This window comes from Triturus cristatus, chromosome 4_1 (genome assembly GCF_964204655.1).
Source record: "Triturus cristatus chromosome 4_1, aTriCri1.1, whole genome shotgun sequence".
NCBI lineage: Eukaryota > Metazoa > Chordata > Amphibia > Caudata > Salamandridae > Triturus > Triturus cristatus.
The window spans coordinates 1,199,779,178-1,199,789,407 of record NC_140585.1 but is presented as its reverse complement, the minus strand read 5'-3'; positions in this window follow the sequence as shown (position 1 = coordinate 1,199,789,407).

Sequence of the window (10,230 nt, the reverse complement as noted above, 5' to 3'; positions counted from 1 at the left end):
ATTTGCTGTATTAGGGTGCTCAATTGGCACAAATGACACTAAACGTAAGCCCAGACAATATGATAGTGTTTAAATATCAAAATATGAATCTAACAGTTGTAAGAAATGTTCTGCATAACGCTTCCCAATTTCATTTTTTTGTTGCGTGATTTAGTCAATCCTGCTCCATAATAGGGTCCTACATTTACACAATAATCCAAGTGGACCTGCCTAAAGGGATGCTCGTCCTGGTTCATAGGGACTCTTGGCTTATAATTATGTGCTTGTTTTAATATGTTTTGGTAGGGTAAAACTGCTGACAAGGGAATCATTCAAAAATACAAAAAAGGTAACATTAAAGTCTGTTGAGGATATCCTTTCGTGTCATCGTACATGAATGAACAATATTTATCTGTAACAACAAAAAAAATCACACAGACATCTGTATATACTTATTAAATGCATAAAATGACATTAAACTGAAGCTTTAATAAATGCTTGGTTCAAAGATAATGAAATCACACAGTACATTGACAAGTGTTGTCCAATTAGACTGTACACTGCTAACACTGCTTTATTATGTAGATAATGTGCAGGAACTGAGTTTTGCTCTGTACATCCACTGTGTGGCCCTACTTATGTGACTGCTTCGCTTCTTTAAAAACGATAGGGTGACTTAGGTAGAGCTTATTTGGCAATTTTAGAGATAATTATTTTGCTGCTGCAATTAGTTTTATCAGGGATCCTATGTTTGGAGTTAGCAAAGAAATCTAGGGCAGCGAGAGGCCGAGTTTGGAAAGGATTCTGTTATTGAAACTTATTTCCATCACTTTTTTTCCCCGGGGGCATCAGCATTTAGTAAACAGATTAGTAGGTTTTCAATACATGGGCCATATGGCAGAAACATGTCGACCACACTGACATCGGTGGGGGGACTATAAATATCTCCAGCACACCGGTCACCTGATTTTAATCACCATATAGATGCCTGCACCATTAAATTTATTTTGACATCTATAATGGCATTTTAACTCACTGTTTTTCAAAACGGGCCCCCACTTAGTTTAGAAGTGCATCCCTGTCGTCAGGTGTATGCCTGCCCTCTATCAAACCAAGTTTTTAGAGGGCGAGGACTGGTCAATGATGAAGCATGACACCAGGTGGTGCGTGAGACCAGTCCTTCACTTTTTGTGAGATGCCAGCACTCACGAATTGATAAACACTAGCACAAACAACACGATACTGGGAGCGGCTTTAGTGTGATGAATGTTTTATGTTGGAGGCCGCCGACTCCCAGCACCCCGTGCCTCTGGTTCCCTTATCCCAGAACCATTCTGGGTATTGTGGTTACACAGGTTTTCAATACAGACATCCATTAACAGGTACCCCAACACATAAAGAGAATAGCTCATTTCGTGTCCCAGTGTCGCCCATAGTATTGGGGAGGATTTGATGACAGTAGCATTTAAACTTACTTACAAGTCTGGGTTAGTAGAAGGCATGTGACAAATTGTGAGGTGCTACAGAGAGCTGTATACAGATGCGTAGCTTTGGTGACATAGTATGCAAAATGCACAATATAACATACTAAAACGAAACGTTAAAGATTTTTTTTTAAGGCGTTTTATCATATTTTTGCATGACATCTATAGCATAATCTTCATGACAAGTATTTCCAGGGTTCGGCGCGTGCTTTGACTCGTAAGCTGAGGTAACCGTTCACATTTTCTGGCCTGCCCACTTCTGGGATGCGAGAGACGTAAATGTCACGACAGGATGAGCGGCGTTTGCTACTAATCCGAGGGCAGCGTCACTGCACCGTGTTCAGGGGCAGCAGGAAGCCCGGTTGCAGGATAGGTAAAGGCAGCAGGCAGGGAGGGTTGTCAAAGCGCCGGATTACAACAGCCGGCAGGTTTATAAAACGTGCAAGGCATATTGAGAAGCGGCCCGGCTTTTAAACTGGTGTGTAAATGATAGCAGACGCTGGTCGGGTGTTACAAGGACCCTGCGGCGAAAGCAGGCGGCTATTCCACGCATAATGGCTGCAGCAGCAGCCAGAGCGGGACGGGTTTTGCCGACACAAGTCAGGCACCGAAGCATCCCCATAATTGTGGCCTCTGTGTATATAGTTCTGCATCACACCAGGCAAACCTGACCATTCTCATAGTACATTGGGAACCTTTCGAGAACCCCACATGATTGCGTCTATCTGTTCGCCTGCAGATGCCTTTACGCTTTTTTTTACATGTTATTTTTGGTGTCGCTTATGTCGTCGTTGCCCAGGCACAGGTGACGCTATTATTCTTTGAAAGGGCAGGGGGACTGTTAATCTATATATAGCGCGGGGAGGAAGGTGTTAAACGATGTACTGGTGTGTCAGAGGACCGTCCCGCGCCTTCCGCCGCTCTCCCCGTGAAGGACGTTTCTAGGGCAGCGCGGGAACACCACAGCCCTGACGGATGAAATTACAATACACTCAGCGCGTCCCTACCCTCGCCTCGGCGAGTATCTCGGCAAACACACGACGCAATACACTCAGCGCGTCCCTACCCTCGCCTCGGCGAGTATCTCGGCAAACACACGACGCACAGGGACTGCGCACGGTGCCGGCAGGCTCGCCGCTTCTCGTCATTGTATCGTATGTGCTTGCAGAGTTTCCTGCCTGCCGGTGCTCATGTGCGTCCTTCAAGCTCGCCCGAATTCAACAGCTGAATTCTGGGACTTGTGGTCCTGCATTGACAGCCCATTGTTGTATGTATTTATTGTTTTTGTCTGGAATCCGTGTTCGGTTCAAACAGAGGAAACCGTCACCTTTCACAAACACCACTTACTTACTCGTACGTCGTTCCTAACTTGACAGCATGTGTGCAAGCTATCCCTTTTACCTGCGAAGGGCGGTCATGCTAGTCAAAAATGCATTTAGTCATGTGTCTTAATCAGTGTGCTCTTCTTCCCAGCCCCCCTTGGGCTCCTGGAGTAACAGAGAAGAAACATTGTTAGGTGTCCCTCTGGGGTTCTCAAGCAGAGTTGGGGGACCCCTTCGGATACATACATGTCCTCGTCACTGTCTTTGTCCGATCCGTCTTTAACTGTGCAGTCACGTAGGAGGCTGTGGATCAATGTGTATCAGGCCAGGGTTAATGTCTCTTCTTTCCTACTAGGATGTGGTTTCTGGAAAACAGAAGAACCTTTTTACAACAGGACAGGAGCCTCCAGCAGTCCTAGAGGTCTCCCAGTGTCCCTGGGAACAAAGCTTACATTACGGGGTCCACTGTGATGTGTATCATGTGAATCAGGGCCCCAGCTCTGTGCTTGGGACCCTCAGCAGGTCCCGGGCACAGGCGCATCCCCAGAAGAGGCAGTAGGTCATCTTGTCTGTGGTGCATTCTGCCAGGTGGGACTTGAAATGATGGACCCCTGTTGTGTGCATGGAGGCTCCCGCAGACCTCCTTGGTTTGTTATTCAGTCACTGTCTTTGTGCTCGCTGGTCAGGTGTCTGGAGGCAATTCTTCCACTGTGGCCTACTGTTGCTAAGGAAAGGAACTTATTTGTTCACTGGCATCCTTTTTTTTGGAAAATCTTTTTATTATGTATAAACAATCTACAAAATGTAACAAAGGCCAACCAAACCCACAGTTCCTGCGTCATACAGATACATAGGATACATTGAGTGGCAGTGCCTGACTTAGAACATTAAACACTCAATCTGTAGATGCTATATGCCAACCCACAGACCCTTACGCAGTCCAGTCTTCCACAGACCCTCTCCCCTGAAGGTCCGCAGGGCCTCCAGGTCCCCTCCCCCAAATCAGTATTTCCAGAGGGACCCTCTTCCCCACTCTCCCTCTGCCTCAGACCAACAGTCCCATATCTTCACAAATTTCCAGGGCTGCCCCTTGCCCAGTATATCATATTGGCTTTGCAAGTCTTTCAAACGTCAACCACCCCTTGTCACCCCAGAGATCCCCCACCTTTGAGATGCCAATCATATCCCAGTGCCGGTGGCCTGATACTCCTCGCAGCTCCACCAGGTCACATGAGTCCCATAGCTGTGTCTCCCATGCCTATCAGCGCGCCCATCCCAGCCTTCGAGTCGTACAGCTCCATCTCCGAACCACTGAGGTGGTCGGTTCCCAGAGGGTCGTCAGCTCCCTGCACCGTAGAGCCACCATGTGAATCCGCCAGGCTTCAATGCCTGTCTGTCTGCCATCAGGAGCGGCACCCTCTGATTTGTAATTGACTAGCAGTAGGTGAGACACCCAGTAGTACCGTTGAAGATCCAGCAGGGTAATGCCCCCATATGCTGGACACCTCGTAGGCATCCCAAGAGCTCTAACCTCCATCGTCCGGAAAAAACGATCAGAGAACTCAAACACTGAATGTGGCACTGCATAAAGGAACTTAGTAACATAGATCATTTTATACAGGGCCGCCCCTCCCCACCACTCCAGTAGGGCGAGGGGTAGCCGAAGCCAGTGTATCACATCCCTGCAGAGGTTCTGCAATATCTGATCCGCATTTTTATCATAAAATAAGTAATGATCTGTGCTCAAATGGATTCCCAGGTAAGCGAACCCAAGGTCACACCACACCAGCTGTTTGGGCCATTCACCCCGCGGAGCAAAGTGAGACAACTAATATGCTGTGGATTTCCCCCAATTAATAGTTATGTTGGAGAAAACTCCAAAGGTTCACAGGATTTACATGACCCTTGGAAGGGTTTGGTCCAGATCTGAGAGATATGGCAGGGCATCGTCCGCATATAGGGAGATCCCATCCTCCCAATCCCCATCCTAGCGTAGGACCTCGTTAGCGCATCACGCCAAACCCAGTTTGCCAGCGTCTCCAACCCACCACCACAAAGAGAAACTGGTAAAGGGAGCATTCCTGCTGGGTGCCCCTGCCCAGTTAAAATTCTTCCTAAAGCATGCCATTCAGCCGTACTCTCACCTTCAGCCTATGATAGAGGAGGCTCACCCATCGCCCATACTGTCTAGGAGAGCCATCAAATAGGGCTACTCTAAAGAATCAAATGCGTTCTTGGCTTCTACCACCAAGAGAAGTGCTGGTTCCTGTATTTGGAGTCCCCTGACCACACAACCGAATAGGAGACAAAGATTGTGTCACGTAGATTTATATGCCATATATCCCGATTGATCTGATGCCACTTTGCCGTCTATCACTTGCAATACGTGGTTTGTTAGCAGTTTAGTTTCAATGCTTAGGAGGGAATTCGGCCTAAAGGAGACACAGTTCTCTGGGGGCTTCCCGGCTTTGCAAATTAACAAAATCTGCACTTGCCTAAGATGCCAGGGAAACTCACCTCATGTCTGAGCCCCACAGTGCATAGCATGTAGAGGTCTGACAGCTTGCTCTTGACATATTTAAAGAACTCATCGGGAAAGTCATTTGGGACCTGGGGTCTTCACACTTCTTATTTGGCACAGGGCTTCTGCGATTTCTCTCACTGTGGTCATGGCCTCAAGAAAATTTCTAGCTCTCCTGCCCAGTTTTGGCATCGGAAGATCACACACAAAGTTGTGCATATTCTTTTCCACCTCCCAAGAGAGGTGTGCAGTATATATATATATCTCAGGTTATCGAGCACAGGTCTTGGCTATGGCCATGGGCATTTCTGCCCTTACTCCCATGGTGTGCATACCGCTAGGATCCATCGTTGGCCCTCCTCCTTCCTTGCCAACCAGGCCAGCATCTTCCCCGCCTCGTTCCCTGTCTCATAAATTCTACTCTGCTGTGCCCTATAGTGTCCATACCTCCCGATGGACCATTCATCTATATTCCTTCCTGAGCTGAGCCAGACTATGCAGTTGCTCAGCATCTAGCCATTCCACATACCGAGCCTCCCTCTCCGTCAGCTCCCTTTCTATCTCCATCACCCTCTGAAATCTCTCCATTCTCTTCTCTTCCACGTGCACTATTAGCTGGCCTCTTACCACCATCTTGTATGCCATCTTGTATGTCACGTAAAAGTCCTGTCCCCGAGGACACAGACCCCAGAGGGGGTGGGGGGGTACGTTGATGAAGAAGTGGAAGATGGATTGGTCTGTTCAGGTGAGCGGAGTGAGGTGGTTGAACTTGACCTTGTTGCTGGCTGTGAAAATGGGATTGAGGTTGTGTCCCGTGTTGTGGGTGGTGCCGTGGATAGTCTGGGTGAGACCTAGGATCTTGAGGCTCTAAAGTAGATCTGTAGCGTGGGAATCTTTTCGGTCATCGAGATGGAAGTTGAGGTCACTGAGTAAGATGAAATAATTTGAGCTGATGGTGACAAGGGCAATGAAGTCTGTGAGGAGATTGCTGAAGGTGGGGTGAGATCTGGATGGTCAGTAGGCTAGGGTTCCTTTGATGTAGGTGTAGTTGCATGTCTGAAGTCGAAAGTACATGTGTTCTGTGAAGGCTGTGTTCTCGACGGTGGAGGTGGTGCAGATGAAGGAGTCCTTATGGATAACAGCAAGACCTCCTCCTGGTTTGTTGGGCCTTTCCTGGTGGGAGATGTTGTGGCCTGGTGGGATGGCAGTAGCGATGGTGGGTGCCAATGAGGGGTTTAGCCAGGTCGCTGTCAAGAAGATGTCTGAGGAGTGCGTCTCTATGGTGTCCCAGATCTCTGTAGCATGTTTGTTGAGAGATCTGGTGTTGAGGAGCATGCATGCCAGATGGGGTGAGGAGTGTGGGGTTTGGGTGAGTCCTCTTCTTCTGTGAATCTGTCCATTTGTCATTTATATTTTGCTTCTGCTGACCACAGCATGGGGTAATAGGTCAGCCCGCTTCGGCAAGTGTCTCTCTTTCCGTGTGTGTAAAGATATCTTGCCTGATCACATGTGCACATATGCCAATAGGGATCATATTTTCCATAACAAAAAAGTTTTTATATCTTTCTGTCAATAAGTACTCCTTCTGTTCCTCTAACATTATATATGATTTTGTTTTTGTTTAAAATTTCTATTGTAAGCATATAGCTGCCACAATTGGCCAACAGCATGTTTTTTGTGGCATAGACTTGCAATAATATATAACAAAAAAGAAAACCATTGCACTAGCTTCCCAAGCCAGACCTCTTGCTTTTCACAATGTGTGTTTTTTAATCATGAGGCAACTTGTCTATTTCTGCTATGTTTAGTGGAGGGCGGTGAGGGAAGTATACGGCTGCCAGAGTAATGAGACAGTACTTAAAGTATTAAAGTATTTTTTCTATGTGGGCAAGTCACAAATATGTGTTGGACAGAGAAGTATGCAGTTTTTTTGGGTGGAGTAGGATATAGCACAAGGAGGATGGGCCAGTGTTTTTCTTGACTCAGTATACAGATATGTTTTGAATGGGCGTGTGCAATGACTACGTTTTGAAAGGGACAGTGTACAGATGAATGAATGAACAGAGCTTATAAAGCGCACAGCTACTCCAGCTGGAGTGTCCTGGCGCTAGAAGTTCATGCATGGTTGCACAGAGAAGCTGAGTTAGCTCTTAAAGAGGAGTATATGTCGATACAACGCAAACTGGTAATTCGCATGCTTTTACTACAAAGATTTTACTACGCGAATACCATTACAACGCAACTGCATATAAATGTATTTAAAATGCTTTTACAACGGTCTCAAATACATCGCATACTTTTACTACGCATTTTTGAATGATAATAACTATCTAAAATTTTAAAAAGAAACATAACCTCTGGAATGGGATGCTTTTAAAACAGGGTTTTGGGTGGGGGAGTAGCGATACCTCTACTAAGTCTTTAAATATACTTTGTAAAACCCTCACCTGTACAACGCTCTTCCGTGCTTCTTCTCCTTTGCGCAATTTACCCCAAAGAATATATGTCGATACAATGCAAACATATTTTTTTCAGCCTTTTTCAACGCCTTCATCATGCTTTCCATCTTGCTTTACTTTACATTTCTCTTTAATAAATACTTTCATTTTATAATCTACACAAATACATCATTCCACCCTCCTCTCACTTTACATTTAGCCGTACCTCTACTAACTTTTATAATAAACTTTTTTAAGCTCTTACCTTGACAACGTGCTTCTTTTCCCTCGCGCAATGATTCTCCATATGAAGTTTTTATTACATACTTCGTCTACGTACTGCATTTTCCCAAAAATTGAAAAAGGACAATTCCGCCCAAAGAAAGCTATGAAAAACCGTGAGTATATTGAATATGGGCAGTATAACAGAAAGTTCTCCAGGTGTGCAACAGGCATGTGCACCTACTGTGTGTGCCCCAAGGGTACTATGGTATTACAGAAGAGGGTCATACGCGTGTGCAGCCCTCAAGATAGCATTCCCTAATTTGCATGGGGGCGTGGCCCCTGCAAATGAGGAAATCTCTTTGCCTCTGCGACTACGCCGTATTATGGATGTGGGTGCAAAGGCAACAAACCTGTCAAGAAGAACACTGAAAGTGCTCCACAAAAAGGTGGCGCACTGTAAGTGCACCCCCTGATGGCAGCCCTCTAGAGAGGTGAAAAAGGGTCAGCCGTTCCATATTTCACTAAATGCGTAGCCACCACGGTATCACGAGTTCAGGGTTTCCCTGAGGGCAGTGCAATCTCTGTTATAGGGTGCACTTTTCCTCTTTGCGCACGGCACACCTATTTAAACGTGCACTGTGGCGCAAACAGGTAAAGTGCATTGTATATGTAATACAGCCCCAGGTATGTTTTGGATGATGGGTTCTGCACCCAGTATGTTTTTGATGTGGGGAAGTAAACCAGGCATGTTTTGGATTTTGGCCACTATGTCAAGAATGTTTCAGATGGTAGCCAGGGGTGTATTCACTGTAATACGGCACACTTTCTCTGTTTGCGCACACGCACATATTTAAAGGCAATATAGCCCCAGGTATGCCTTAGATTGTAGCCGTATACAGTCATCTTTTAGACTGGTGAGACTACACATCACATACTTTAGGTTGCTGCCAGTACATACAGCATATTTCTATGGTGGCAGTATACCAGAATGATTGAGATTGGGGGCAGTCCACAAGCTGAGCTTTAGATCAGAGGCTGTACACCAGACATGCTCTAGATGGCAGGGAGTACACCACGTATGCGTCAGACTGCGGAAGTGCACGTATATGCTTTTGATTAGGATAGTACATCTGATTTTCATTAGAGTGGAAGCAGTACATGTTCTGTGCCTTATAATGAGAGCAGTGCCCCAGACGTACTATGGGTCAAGGCAGTACGCCATGCAGGGTCAGACTGGGAACCCAAAGCAGTCCTGACAATTTTGTTAGATTAGCCCCCGAGGGCAGTTGGGTGGGCGGTGCAAGTGTTACGTACTGCTGCTTTTGTTACTGGGGGCCAATATTGCAGAAGCGCTGCAAAACCGTCCCTCAGTAACAAAACCGCCCCCACCCTTCCAGCCTCTCAGGGAAATGCCCGATGTCCGCTAAGGCCAGTCCAGCTCTGACCCCACGCATGATATAGATTGGACGCAATACACGAAGCGGGGGTGATGGCACATGGAGGTTTGTATGGGGACAGAGCGCCAAACATGTTTTAGAACAGAGGCAGTATACCAGGCATCGGATAGACAGAGGGTAGTAAACCAGGAATGCTCCAGATTGGGGGAATACACCCAGCATGCTTTACATTGTTACAGTACTCAAGGTATGCTTAGACGGCGGCCTAAGCACAAGTAGAGCTTCATATAGGGGACAGTGAGGTTGGTATACTGAGCATGCTTCAGATTGCAGGCAGTGCACGTGGCTTGATTATGCTGGAGGACAGTACATCGCCCCCTGATCCTTCTACATGACCTTGCGGACTCTCTGGACCTCTCCCGTCTACATACGGCACTCGCCAAGGCTAAGATTTCATTCTCTGTCACTGGCATTCCCCCACCCCCCTTTCCCATGATGAATGGATCTTGTCCATGTACCAGACGGCCTTCTATGGGAGGCTCATCTACAAACTCCAGGACAGGACGAAGGCCGTTCTTCAGATCTGGGCGGCCTTCCTCCAGGACACTGCCTACTGGTCCTTAACTGCATGCACACCCATCTCTAATAGGTTGGACAGTTGCTTAATTGTACCACATTGACATCGCTCATGGGATCGTACCTGGTCATGACCGGTGCAGATGTGTGCCTTTTCTTTCCCTCTTGTCTCTTCCTTCTCCAAATCTATCTTCCTTCTTGTTTCCCGTCTTTTTCCATCTCCATCTTTTATCTTCCTCTCTCGCTCTTCCCTTTCACTCCCGTTCTTTCCCCTACCCCGCCCTGACG